Consider the following 15,111-nt stretch of genomic DNA (forward strand, 5'->3'; position numbering starts at 1 on the left):
ATGTGGGACAAATGGTCCTGCTTCCAGCCATTTGTTTTCACTGGGTCAGCCATAACTTTATCAGTCTCCTTTGTGTTGGAAGCTTGCTCTTTGAAGTGGGTGCCCCCATTTTCACACATATTAGTTGTGCTCCAGCCAAGGGTGACTTTCCTTGAAGTCCATGCTTTCAGAGCCAGCAGGTCTGGAGAATACTGAATTTCGACAACTTTAGCAGGACATTTTCTATTGCGGTTGGTCATAGGTTGGTCAGATAGGAGATGTGACATCCAGGCTGGAAGTGTGAGATGTCCCTGTGAAGGTTTGCCCACAGCCAACAAAAGGGTCTGCCTTGGGATGACATTTTCCAGAAAGACAAAGTGGCTCCTCAAATGTCACTGGAGTTTTGGTAGGTGAAACATAATACAAACTGCTTTTGGTCAACCCGCACATCATGTTTTCTTTGCCTGACATTTTTCTGTGAGCAGTGATATTTTTTTTTCACTTTGACTTTTTTTTAAAACTGCTTTTCTTTTCACACACATGTGCAGGCTGTTTTTGTTTTCAATGTTTAACAATGCTGTTTTGCATGTGACAGGGGTCTTTGATGACTCCTTTTGTAAATTAAAATGCTGCTTATCCATTGGTAATGAAAGGTAGGTCCCTTTCCACATTGCTCTTTAACTTTACTTGAAAAACAAAACCAAATGCCAGGCCATTTTTGTTTCAGCGTTTAAAATCTTGCTATTCATGTGAAAGGGGCTTCTGTTTGGGGCCTTTAAGTGCACCCCACAGCTAATGTCAGGAATGTCAGGACTCAGGGCTAGCTAGCCTTCTGGTTGTAACCCCTGAGCTTTTATCCTGGGCTACAATCAAAAGACCCGGGGCTATAGCCCCCTCTGTCACCCCCAGCAACGCCTCTGCTACCAATGCTATTCCACCTGATCAGGGTACAGGTCGAGGGAACATGCGAATGGACATCTCTCCACTTTTGCCAGAGGTTGAACTTGGTTCCTCCTGTGGGTTTTTAAAGAATTAAAAACATTTTGCTGCCTCCACTTGAAATGACACAGCCGGGATTCGAACACAGGCTGCATGGCAGCAAAGTCAGGACCATACACATTTTGCATTGTGCATATTGTGAAATATCTCATATTGACATTCTGATGATATACAGGACATGTTTTGTTACAGATTCTTAGATATAAAAGGTGCACACCTTTTATACTTAGCCAGGAAAGTTAAAGGAAATGTTATTGGCAAATGAAGTTTTTTCAGTTGAAAAAGAAAATTGAATGAAACAAACATATTTCAATTAGGGATATGGTCACTTCCTTTGGCATCACTTCCTATTGAGTCCTCCCACTTTTTAGTTTGAGCTATTAGAAGGTGCCGAAGCGATTGCATAGGGCTGGGAGGATAGCTCAGGGGCAACAGTGTTTGTCTTGGAAACAACACAAAGCAGAGCAACCCAGGTTTCAATCCTGGTCCCACACTGAGAGACTGGTTTCTGGCATAAAACCTGTTATAAAAGATATATTAATTAGAGTACAGACATGGAGAAATGGCATATGAGGCGGGACACAAAGATTGTAGGTGTCGTTTGGAAATTAACGCACCCATTGACTACCCATTGCCTGCTAATCGCTATGGCCATTACCACCCAGTTCTTGCCTCTCCCTGCCCAAAACACTTCCTCCTAGTAAAGTCTTAACATCCAAGGGCATGTTAGTGTTTTTTCAAAGTAGTCTTCTGAGAGTTAATGACTTCATTGCAGCTGTAAATGCGCAACGGGCGTAATAAAAATGTTTTAACCAGGCCTGCCTTCAGCCACTTCATTTATAAGCACTGTGCCTCGAAAAACTTCTGTATAGTCTACAAATGAACAAATAAATATGTGCCAAGCCAACAGTTTTGGCTTGTGTGTAAGTCTGTTATTAGATGCCCAGGTTTTTGTACCATTTTGCATTTTCAGATGCTACCGTTGATGTCCAGTTAATACCGCTAGGGCTGTGCGAGGCAGGTGCCCTTCCTGTGCCTACACAAAAGCCCAAACTGTTGACATTGCCAATGCTTGTTTTTTGGGACTTTAGCCCTGCATCTGATGCATTGGTGATCTGCAGATATGCGGTGCATGCTGCACGCACCTACGTGTTGTGGTATTTTTTCTTTTCTACTGTGCCTGCGCGACTCCTACACACGCGTTGTTACTGTGTGCATACTCCATCTTTTTTTTTTTTGTAAAAATATCTTTATTAAGTGCTTAAAGATGATACAAGGGTAATAAATTCAATTCAATAAGAAGACTTTTGTGGCAATTACATTCCCCCCTCAAAGCAGAAGGGGTAGTTTCAATTTTACTTTGGGTGGGTACATATATATTTTCTGTTCAGAGTCTGTGGTTTACAAAGTGTTCGTGTTTTGCCTGAGTAGGCTAAGAGTTCCCTTTTTTTTATTTTATTTTTTGGATGATTGCCTGGGCTGGGGGTTTTACTCAGGTCCCTCATCTTCCAGGCTGTCCTTGATTTCATAGTCTCTTAGCAGGCCGTGGACCATCCTGCGGCAGGCTTCGGTTGTCAGCAGCTCATCATTGAGGACCAGGCGTTTCCTTGCGTAGAGGAGAATGTCCTTCTGGCAGCAGAGGAACCTCCAGCAGTTCTGGATTGCCTCTACTGTGTGGGTCTGTGCAAAGAGTCCATACAGCACAGACTGGTGTATAATGTCTTGGGGCGGGATGTGAGCACTCAACTCAGTGTTCAGGGCCCTGCGCAGTTTCCTTGCAAAGGGGCATGCTCAGAAGAGGTGGTACGCTGTTTCCTCTGCCGGGCACCCCCTTGGGCAGCTCCTGTGTGGGCAGAGGCCCCGTCTGTTCATGAATGCTCGCACAGATAGTGCCCCCCTCACCGTCAGCCAGGCGATGTCCTTGTGAATATTCAGGAGTTTGTTTGATGCCACATTTTCCCACACCTGGGTAACTGTGGCCGCTGGCAGGTCCTCAATGGGATCTGTGGTGTCTTGGGACCTGATCAGGTTGTGGATTGTCCTTGGGTTCCACAATGCAGGCACCACCCCCTGAAGGCCAAAATCTGCGATTAACTTTTCCATCTCCCTGTAGTACCAAGGGAGCGTCCAGTTGTACGGGGCCGTGTTTTCCCACTTGTCCCAGCCGAGCCTCCTCCATGTTGGTGTGAGGAAGAAGCGGAAAAGGAGGTAGGCTGAGTGGGTCTTGTTGGCGTTGCCCAGGGAAATCCTGACGCAGGTGCAGGGGAAGCAGGCCCGCAGTCTTGTAGGGAGGTCCGGGATTCCTTTCCCTCCTTTCGCGGTTCCTTGTACATGGATGATCTCTTAACTCTGTCCATCTTTGAGCCCCAGACAAAGTGGAAGACCATGGCATTGATGGCCCGCGCCTCACTGGCTTGGAGGGGCCACGCTTGGGCCACATACTGCAGGACAGGCAGCGCATCATTTCTCAGCACCAGAGCCTTCCCTTCCATGCTCAGTTTGCGGAGACTCCAGAGACCCAGTTTCTGTTTGACCTTGGCCAGGCGTTCCTTCCAGCTTTTCAGCGCTGCCCCCTCCTTCCCATACCAGACCCCAAGGATCTTGATGAAATCCTTCTCAATTGGGAAGGGAAGGGGCTCCTGGTTGCTATCCCAGTGTCCAAACAGCATGGTTTGGGATTTTGCTGCATTTATCTTTGTGCCCGATGCCTGGCCAAAGTCTTCGCAGGTCCTCAGAAGCTCTGACACCGATTGACTGTCTGCACAGAAGAGGGTGACGTCATCCATGTAGAGAGAACACTTCACCTCTCTTCTCGCGTCGCCTGGTGCCGGGATGCCTCTGATGTCTGGGTTATTCCGGATGTACTCCGCCAAGAGCTCTATAATGCAAACAAACAGAGGGGGCGAGAGAGGACAGCCCTGCCTAACCCCAGACTTTACTGGAAAGGGGTCTGTTTTCCAAACATTCACCATGACGGAACTGAATATGTCTTTATACATTACTCTAACATAACTGCAGAAGAATTCCCCCAGCCCAAACCCTCTGAGGACCCTGTCCATGAATTCATGGGAGACGCGGTCGAAGGCCTTCTCCTGGTCAAGGCACACCAGTGCTGCCCGAACCTTGCGGTCCGCGACATACTGGATTGTGTCCCTGATCAGGGCGAGGCTGTCAGCGACCCTACGTCCAGGGACCCCACAGGTCTGGTCGGGGTGGACAATCTCACCGATAGCACCCCTGAGTCTAGTCGCCATTGTCTTTGCCAGAATCTTGTAGTCCACGTTTAGGAGAGAGATGGGCCTCCAGTTCTTGAGGTCACACTTCTCTCCCTTCCGTTTGTACAAGAGCGTGATGATACTTTCTCTCATAGACTGAGGCATGCTACCACCTGCAACCATCTCTTTTTTTTAAATTTCTTTTTATTTTCCATTAACAACGTAAATACATACAACATACAAACATACGAACATTCAACTGGCATTTTGGCTTTTTCGGCGGATTCTGCCGTGGGGTCATCGTCTTAAAGTGTCCAACAGCTTATCTACCCAGTCTGTGGCTGCTTCCGCTAGCTGCCTCCGTGTCCATACAACGGTGTCTATTCTTCCATTCCTTGTGTCTCCCTGTCCTGGGCGCTCTGGTATCCCCCAGCCTCCTCCGGATCCTCCTCGTCGGTTTCCTCTTCTTCTCGTCCAAATAGATTCTGCACTAGGGAATTCCATGCCGCTATTTTCCCAGCCGTTTCCCCCTCCCCTCTTTGCACTGCTCTGATCCACACCGCAGTCTCCGCTAGTGTCCACTTTCGGAGGTCTGCCCACCATGCTTCTATGGTCGGGCCTCCTCTAGATTTCCAGGACATGGCTATCCTTCTTTTAGCTAGTATGCAAATCAGGTCTTTCATTTTTGCTAGGTGCACCCTGTCTCTGCCTCCTCGAGGGAAGAGGCCCAGTAGGTACCATTCGGGGTGCTCCATCTGTATCTGGAGGCCACTTTTCGCTATTTTGGTCCTGATGCCTTCCCAAAACGTCTGTATCACCGGGCATTCCCAAAACATGTGCACCATGTCTGCCTCCTCGGTCGAGCACCGTGGGCACCCGCTGGGGTCACCTCCGCGTATCACTTTCATCCTCTTAGGTGTGAGGTACGCCCTGTGTGTCACGTACAACTGGGCCTGTTTGAACCTTGCGTTCCTGGACACTGTTTTGGGGTATCTCAGCACCCTGTTCCATTCATGGTCGCTGAGCGGCCTTTGGAGTTCTTCTTCCCAACTTTGTTTTATGTGTAGTTTTTGGTCAGTGTGGGGTCTCAGCATCTGCTCGTATAGTCTGGAGGTCGTGTGTGTCCCCTCTGAAATGTCGTACCACATGTCTAATGCTCCTGCCGGTTCTTCTTGGTCTTCCCATTCTGGCCATCTATCCTTGATTCTGAGGATCAGTCTATTATACAGGATGAATTGGCCCTCATGTATTTCGTATTCTTCCCTCATCTCCTGGAAGTCTGCCCATCTCCCCTCTCTTCTCATGTCTCCGATTTGCGCTACCCCCTTGGCCTCCCATTGTGTTCGGAACGCTGCCAACAAGCTCATGTCTGTGCCCACCAGGCCCGCCAGGGGTATTTGCGCTGAGTAGGGGTCCTTCGTCCCTTGCAGCTTCCATGCTCTCCACCACAATCTCACTGCGAGATTTAGCATGTACGGTAAAGTCCTGAGCAGGGGTTTGTCCAGCCACAGTATTTCCCTCAGATAATGTGTTTTCAGTGCGGGCTGGAAGTTGGTTTTGTCCATTGTTTCATCCTCCCCTAACCATTTGACCACAAATTGTAACTGTCCAGCCAGATAACACTTTTCGAAGTCCGGCAAACAAATGCCTCCTCCCTCATAGTCTCTCTGTAGAGTGCTCATTGCAACCCTGTTTCTCCCCCCTGCCCATAGGTAGTTTCTTGCTATTGTGTTTAGGTTCGTGAAGAATGTCCTGGGAATGTTATATGGGATGTTGGTGAAAAAGTACAACAGGCGTGGGAGTACTACCATTTTCAGGAGGGCGGCCCTACCTATCATCCCCAGTGGGAGTGTTCTCCAGAAGGCCATGCATTTTCGTGTTGTGTCCAGGGCTGCTTGCGTGTTGTGTCGGTGAGTGTCTGCAATGTCATGATGGACCTCTATCCCCAAATATTTGAAGGACTGTGGCGCCCATGTTAGGCCCACTTCTGGGAGTCCCTCCGGGGGGGCCCGTCTCAGATCTGCCAGGGGGAAGATCAGGGACTTCTCTTTATTTATTGCTATGCCTGAGAGTCTGGTGTATGCTCCTATTGCTTCCAAGAGGCAGGGCAGGTTAATGCGGGGGTTTTCTACAAACAATAACATGTCGTCCGCGTACAGCGAGACTTGATGGAGCACCCCGTCCACCTCAATCCCCGTGTCTCCATATTCTGCTCTAAAGAAGACCGCCAGTGGCTCCAGGGCCAGGATATATAACATTGGCGATAGTGGGCACCCTTGTTTCGTTCCTCTATAGATCCTCCATTCCTTTGAAATATATCTCCCTGTCTTAACCCTGGCTCTGGGCTCACTATACAGTAGTCTGATCCACCTGAGGAACCCTTCGCTAATGCCGAAGTGGGCGAGGACCCTCACCATCCACCCCCAATTCACCGAATCGAATGCTTTGACAGCATCAAGAGACACTATCGCAGGTTCTCCCCGTCCCTGGTTCGTTCTATCTATCACGTGGTGTAGTCTACGGAGGTTCCATGATGTGTTCCGCCCAGGAACGTACCCTGTTTGATCGGGGTGTATCAATATGGGGATCACCTGCTTCAGACGGTTGGCTAGAGCCGCCGTTAGTATCTTAACGTCCTGGTTTATAAGGGAAATTGGCCTGTATGCCGTGCACCTTGTGGGCAGCTTCCCTGGCTTAAGGATCGGGACGATGATTGTCTCCGACATACTAGCGGGTAATCGTGCACTTTCGTATGCATCTAGATATGTCTCCAGTAACCTTGGGGTGATAGTGTCTTTGAACTTTTTATAGAACTCTCCTGGGAGTCCGTCCGGGCCCGGGGACTTGCCTGTAGGAAGCTCTGCTATTATACCCGCTATCTCTTCCTCTGTGAGTGGGGCATCAAGCATTTGGGCCTGCTCTTCTGTTAACTTTGGCAACCTTATTTCTGCCAATGCATCGGTTATGTCCTCAGGGTCTACCTCCGGGTTGGGGGCATATAGTTCCTCGTAGAACTCGGCGAATAACTGATTGATGTGCACTTGGCCCCTCACCTCCTCCCCTGTCTCGTCTTCTATCACCGTTATGGGTTCCCTCTTATTTTCTTGCCTAGTGAGCCAGGCCAGGAGCCTACTGGGTTTGTCCCCTTCCGCATGTAACCTTTGTAAATACCTCCCATAATTCAACCGTCCCAGCTTCTCCCAGAGTCCTATGCACCCCATTCTCAGCTCCATCAGTTCCTCTGACTCCTCCCCCGCTGCCTGCGCCCTCAGTTCCTCTATTTCTATCCGCTTTTCTAGGTCGTTGAGTTCTGCTATGGCCGCTCCCTTTAATCCGCCCATTTTACCAATCGCTGCCCCCCTTAATACCACCTTGAACGCATCCCAAAGCGTGGCATTACACTCCACACTCCCTGTGTTGTGTTCAAAGTAATCATCTATTGCCCCCTGTAGGTGTTCTTGGAATTCGCCCTCGTCCAGAGCTTCTGCCCGGAGTCGCCACGTAGGTATCGGGGCTCTCCCTTGTGTGTGTGCCCATGATGTCAGTATTGGAGCGTGGTCTGAGAGCGTTTGGGCTTTAATGCTAATACCTGTGAATTTGTGTAGTGATTCAGTGCCCGTGAGTATGTAATCTATCCGTGTAAATGTTCTGTGGGGTGCACTGTAGTGCGTGTACCCTCTCCTTGTCCCGTGTACCTGTCTCCAGACGTCCGCCAGCTTCAGGTGATCTAGTGCCCTCTGTAGTTCCTTGGCTGGTGGTGCTGGCCTCCTGAGCTTGTCATCCGATCGATCCAGGAGCGGGTTCAGGGCGCAGTTGAAATCCCCGGCCCAGATGAACATTGTGTCTCTGTATTGGGCTAATTTGGGTGTTAGTTTTCTGAGGTACTCTCTCGTGTCGTGATTTGGAGCATACGTGTTCACCAGGCACACTTCCCTATTCTCCAACTTGCCATGCACTATCACCGTTCTTCCTTCTTGGTCGATCTCCTTTTTAATGAGTTGGAATGGTACTCCCGGGGCGATCCAAATCATTGCCCCTCTTGCATAGTTGGAGTATGTAGCACTAAACACCTGCCCTCCCCATTTTTTGTCGATCTTGGACTGCTTTTCTCTTGTCAGGTGCGTTTCTTGGAGCATTGCTATCTTGACCTTCATTTTATTCAGCCAGGCGTAAACTCGCAGCCTCTTGACGTACGCGTTAAGGCCTCTCACGTTCCATGTCGCTATCGTTAGCTCATCCCGGCTCATGGGTGTTTGCAGTCCTGGCCTCATCGTCCCATGGCCCTATTTGGTTGTCCATTTCTCTGCTTCCATGTTCACTGCTGTTGACCGGGGTCGCCCGCGTGGGGCTCAGTCTCTTCTCCTCTTGTAGGCCCCGTCTCCTGGGTCCCTGTTGTGGTTCGCTCCAGTCACGGTGTGCTGGTGTCTCCCCATCATAGTCTTTAACCATTCCTTCAACGCCAATGCCTTCTTCCGATTCTTCCTGTCTATCGATAACCTGAACTATAACTAAACAACAACAACAAACGCCCAGCCACCCTCCCCCTGCTCGGGCCTCGCCGCTTCTCCTGCCTTGCTCCTCTGGGTGAGGCCGGCTTGCTGCAGCGTGATGCCTTAAAACTGGCATCTGAACTCTCGGTCGCACTTCTTGGGGGTGCGTCGTACTAGGCTAGTGCGGTTTGTTAGGGTTGGTTGCTCCCTTCATATTTATCGTCCTGTTCCTAACTTCTCGTCCGTTTGATACTCTGCACCCTTGATTCTAATTATCTGCGGATTTCACGCCCGGGCTGGGCTCTGCCTCTGTTAGCGTTTCGCTGCTCCAGTTGGGGGATTCCTTGGGTGTCCATCCACGCATTTGCCTCTTCCGTGGACTCGAAGAAGTGTGTCTTCCCCTTGTGTATCGCCTTCAATTTGGCCGGAAACAGGAGCATGTATCGTATCTCTGCTTTTCTGAGGCGTTCCTTTGTGGGGCCGAACTGTGCCCTTTGTTTTTGGACTGTCATTGTGTAGTCCGGATATATGGCAATCTTGGATAAATTTCGGATAATCTCTCCTCCCCCCCTCGAGAACTCCAGTATCTTTTCTCTATCCTTAAAGTTCATGATTTTAGCGATCATGGCTCTGGGAGGGGCCCCCGGCTGGGGTCTTCGCATCAGTGCTCTGTGTGCCCGTTCCACCACAAAGCCTTGGGACAGGGTTCCAGCTCCGACCTCCTGTAGGAGCATATTTTCGATATATTCCCTGGGGTCGTTCCCCTCCTCCCCTTCCGGCACCCCGATTATGCGGATATTATTTCTCCTTGCCCTCCCTTCTGCGTCTTCTGCTCTCCTTTCCAAGATCTTGACTCTCTGGAGCACCTCCGTCAACTGGGTCCTCGTGGTGGCGGAGTCCGCTGTGTTCTGCTGTACCTGCTGCTCCGCTGTTGTCACTCTGTCCGCCAGGTTTCTCGCGTCCTGGCGAAGGAGGCCTACGTCCACCATGACTGTGTCCAATTTTTGTTCCAGAGATGCCTTCAGGGCCCCTATGGCCGTGTCCATTTTCTTCTCGAGCGTCGCCTGTAGGGTGGCGATTGCCTCTAGGATTTGCCCCTCTTTACCTGGTGGGTGTGGGGTGTTAGCCTTCGCCAGTGCTGTCTCCGATGAATTCGGCTGCCTATTGTCTGGTGCTTTGGCAAAGTGATCCATGCTAACTTGTTTCGTTTTCCCCTCCACCTTCTTGTTGGGCATACTCGCCGTGCGGGCCTCGGGTACTGCACTGCAATGCTTCTTGTCCGCTATCTGTGGCTTGTATACCGAGTCCGTGTGGGGTCCGGTTCTAGTTGGATGGGGGCTGCCCGTTGTGCTATTCTCCTCCCGCCAGTGCTTCCCTGTGTCTTCGGGTGTTTCCACACGCCTCCCCGGTTGCCGTGCGGGCCTGCAGGCGCTCTCCTCACCTGCTAGCCGTTGCCCTGAGTTGGTCCGGCGGAGAGCCGTCTCGGCCCGAGGCCGGCAGGGGCTGGAGGTGACGCTGTCCTCGGCACGGATCTCCCTCGGCTTGCGGAGCTTGCAGCGTTCCCTCGGCGCCGCCTTCTCGCGGCCGCGACCGCGCCCTGTCGCCGCTGTTCTCCTCTCGCCAGGCGCTCGCTATTGTCGTTCCGCTGCCTGGGGAGCGTATCCTGCTCCGCCGTGGCCTCTCTTCCTTCCTTCCCGGGTTCGCAGAGCCAAACTACAGCCTTTCGTAGCCTCCCGCTCTGGGCCGTTGGCCGTGTGTTAGGGGGCCGCCATCTTGCTTTCGATGCTCCGCGTGTTTGCTGCCGTTTTTCGCCTCGTTCCCCAGTCCGGTTCTCCTCAGGGCTTGGATCGGGTGGTCGGTGGATCTTCCCTCACCCGTCGGTAAACTTTCCAGCCGAGTAAGTTAGTTTTAAAAGCGAATTAAATCAGGATCGTACGGGAGCTTCCCTTTCGTGCTCCTCACCGCATGGCCGCCTAGCCACGCCCCCACCTGCGACCATCTCTTTGTACACCTCGAGTAGGTCTGGTCCTACTATGTCCCACATAGTGACGTAAAATTCGGCTGGGAGACCGTCACTTCCCGGTGTTTTGCCTGTCTTGAAAGATTTGGTCGCAAGGTGCAACTCCTGCAGTGTGAGGGGAGCATTCAGTGCGGCTTGCGCTGCTGGGGAGACCATTCTTGGGATGCCCGACAGAAACCTTTCTGCCTGGTGTCCCACTGACCTCTTCTCTGCATAGAGGTCCCCATAAAAGTCAGTCGTCACCTTCATTATGCCATCCCTTGAGTTACAGAGTTTTCCCTCCTTGTCGCGTAGTTCAACCAGAGGGGTGTGCGCAGCGTAGACTTTCCTGAAGAAGAAGGAGTTGCATTTCTCCCCCTTTTCCAGGTTCTCCACTTTGGACCGGAAGATGATGCCCCTGGACTCATCCCGAAAGTGCTGGCTCAGCCCTTTCTTGACTTCCTCCAGGGGAACCCTTACGTCCCATCCCTTGAGTTGGAGGTCGTGCAGCTCCTGCAGCTCTCGCTGCAGTTTTTTACACTCCCTCTTCCTCCCCTGAGCTTTCCTCCTCCCCGCATTCTTAAAAAAGTCTTGGACCTTTCCCTTGACCCATTCCCACCACTCCCCTGTCGACTGGAAGCCATCCTTCATTTCCTGCCATGACCTGTACATCTCCCTTAGGTCGGCCTCCAGTCTCTCTTCTCTCAGCAGGGAGCTGTTCAACTTCCAGGCTCCCGGTCCTGCTAGGAACTTGCCCGTCAGTTCACCCTGGAAGTGGATAGCTTGATGGTCAGAGAAGTGGACAGGTATCATAGTACTCTGTCCCCCCCTCACTGTTTGGGAGGTGAAGACAAAGTCTATCCTAGAGTGCAGAGAGCCATCTGGGGAGCTCCAGGAGAAGTTCCTGCCGTTAGGCCCCATTGACCCTATTACATCTTTCAAGGATGCCTTGTGCACCATCTCTGCCAGGAGCTTTGCTGCGGCATCCATCCACCCAGAACCCGCCCTCAGACCTATGCGTCCTCCCTCTTCCAAGATACAGTTAAAATCCCCACCCATCAATATTGTTCTGGTGGTGACCAGCAGTGGCCTCAGGCGCTGGAGAATTTCCATCCGCTCATCTACATCCGAGAGGGCATACACAGCCATGAGCCTCACCGGCTCCCCCGCCCACGAGCCATCAACGACAAGAGCTCTGCCGCATTCAAGCTCGGTGACGGAGTCGGCCATGAAACGCTTCCCTCTGACTAAAATGGCTACACCTGTAGCCCTAGTGCTGTTCCCCCCTGACCAATATGAGGGGCCTAGAGTCCACTGGTGCATACTCCATCACAGCTCCCACTGCCCGCCCCTGCACCCTCAACAAACAGGCGCTGCCTAGACCCCGCCTAGGAACTGGGTGATTCACCAGCAACACAGGGTCACGGATTAGGACATTTCCCCCAGAGTTCCGTGCGGGACGCACAGCACAGCCAGACGGTTCTCGAAAAGCCCTTCTGGCAAGATTGTTGCCCAGGTTTTCTGAAATGTGTGCTGCAAACACGTGATTTCAGAACCCATTGTTTACATTGAATTCTAAGCAGAAGAACTGCCCAGAACTGGATGAGTTCCGGCGTGCTCGCTCAGACTAATCAGGGAAAACCTCTTTACACCCCTACACATTAGAAATTCGCCACCTTCTGCTGTTCTAGACAGTAGTGGTATAGTTGGAGTGGGGCATGGAACCCCAAGATGATGGCAGGTTAGGTCTAGCTCCCGTCTTTGACCACACATTGATGCCCCCGTGAAAAAAGAAAAATGTTTTCCAATGCTTATCCCCCACCGGTACTCATGATATGATAGGTTATTTATAAGCGCTTAGAGGTTTCTAAGCGCGGACCCGGGGATCGAACCTGTGGTGCTCGGTGCGGTCTTCTTTCCAAGGAAAGCACATTGCACCTGAGCTATCCTCTCGAGACTCTGCATGGATGCTTATCTGACTCGCATTTTGCTACATTGAGCAACTACGTCAGCATCTTCAACACAGATTAACAGTCACTTTTAAAAAAGTTGGTTCTATAAAAACTAACTGTTGCCCCTGGGACGTTAAGCTAAAAAAGGCTGATAATTGAAAACAGCATTTAACATAACAGGTGTTATTGATTTGTCGAGCGCACGTTCACCCCCAGAGGGACATCTTGGCGCTATTGACAGGTAGCAAATGTTAATTGGTACCCAATTTATTGGTACTGATTTTAGCGACATGGGAAGAATGAAAGGCTGAGCGGACTTGCGGGGATTTTAACCTGTGACCATGAAGTCAAACACAGGCCCTTGTAGTGGATGCATTCGTCCACGCAGTCACGGACCCAATATTTGATAAACCTCTCTGTCGACCTAAATGAGGTAGCAAAAATATGTTTAGCACAGTGGAAAGGGTTAAAGCGTTAAACAAAAAGAAGCGGGAAGGTTGGGAATGGGACCAACAGCCGGGGGCACCAATAAGAAAGTGTTCCACAAGTCCAAATGGCAATTTGTTACTTTTCGTGACAAACTGTGAGTACTACCACAGGGTAGTACAGGGTTAAAAAAAAAAGCATTATAAATAGCGAAGTTTGATGTACATTTTGACAAAAGCATTGATCAAAAATTCCAGCTGTACATTGCAGTGACTCATCAAACGGGCCCTCTTTGATCCAAAGCACTGACCCACACCCGCTTGCTGGGCCTGCCCTTCGACATTACCCTATTGCCCTATTGGCCCATTCAATCCTGAAAGGAGAGTGATAGGAGGAAGGAACACACAGTAAAAGAGAAGCGGAAGAAAAAAACAGCCTGGCCAAAAATGTCCACATTCTGTTGACATTACAGACAAAAAGGGGATTATTTTTGTAAGGTGTTACTGCCATAGATATCTGAAAAGGTGGCGTGTGCTGCAACCTGTAGGAGTCCTGAGAATGGGTTATTCACACCTTTACCGCACATATGTGCAAAATTATCTCCCAGGGGGTAATGAGCGGGTTATATCATGATGTCCATGGCCTGCCCCTAGAGGGAGATAGGGGCTCTGGGCAGCTTGGGCCCTCTCCTATGAGATATGTTAGAGCCTGGTTGCTCAGATTGGCTAGGGCACGCCTAGTGTAAATATAACAGTCACAGACTTATCTTCAGTTCACCAGCTTGATAGCTAGTTTTATACAAGTCAAATTTGGTTCAAATAGCACATTGATACATTACACAGGTCATAATATTCAGGGTAAGGCAGTCAGTTTACATCTGTTACATAAATGGTTGAGCAATATACATTAGTTCAGCCGATAGCTGGTCAATTCCCCTCTGTTAAATAAATAATTAATCATTAACCTTGAAACACTGTTAGATCAGTTAACTCACATTGGTAACATTAATGATGGACTAGCGTACCACCTGAGAGAGCTCCAATACACTCTGCTAAATAAATAATTGATTGTTAACCTTTAAAACACTGTTAAATCAGTTCATTCATGTAGGTAACATAAATGATGAAATAGCGTACATTGGGCTAGCTGAGAGAGCTCCAATACACTCTGGTAAATAAATAATTGATTGTTAACCTTTAAACTGGCAGTCTTGACCTCTTCTTGCATAAAGGTTTACATAACCTAGCTCTCCCCTCTTTTCCTCAGTGAGCGTGAATACAGAAACACTACCCCTTGAGGGGGAGACCGAAACCACTACAACACTTAGTGACTAATCCCACCTCACTCTGACAGGAAAGGAAAATGAACCACGGCACTGCCCACTTGTGCGTCGCTGGTGAGTGCCTTTACTTTTACGCAGTTCAATATGTATTCACTCTATCGTTCCCCCTCACTCTGACAGGAAAGGAAAATGAATAAACAGCACTACCTGCTTGTGCGTCGCTGGCGAGTGCGTTTACTTTTACACAGTTCAATATGTGTTCGCTCTATTGTTCCCCCTCACTCTGACAGGAAAGGAAAATGCATACACGGCACTGCCCGCTTGTCCGTTGCTTGCAAGTGTGTTTACTTTTACGCAGTTCAATAATTATTTGCTTTATCGTTCCCCCTCACTCTGACAGGAATGGAAAATGAATACACAGCACTGCCCACTTGTGCGTTGCTGGCGAGTGCGTTTAATTTCACACAGTTCAATATTTGTTTGTTCTTTTGTTCCCCCTCACTCTGACAGGAATGAAAAATGAATACACGGCACTGCCTGCTTGTACGTTGCTGGCAAGTGCATTTACTTTTACACAGTTCAATACTTGTTCTCTCTATCGTTCCCCCTCACTCTGACAGGAAAGGAAAATGAATACATGGCACTGCCCGCTTATGTGTTGCTGGCGAGTGCCTTTACTTTTACACAGTTCAATATTTGTTCTTTCGTTACCCCCTCACTCTGACAGGAATGGAAAATGAATACACGGCACTGCCCGCTTCTGCGTTGC

This window comes from Ambystoma mexicanum, chromosome 6p (assembly GCF_040938575.1).
Source record: "Ambystoma mexicanum isolate Mex_15411 chromosome 6p, UKY_AmexF1_1, whole genome shotgun sequence".
In the NCBI taxonomy this organism is placed as follows: Eukaryota; Metazoa; Chordata; class Amphibia; order Caudata; family Ambystomatidae; genus Ambystoma; species Ambystoma mexicanum.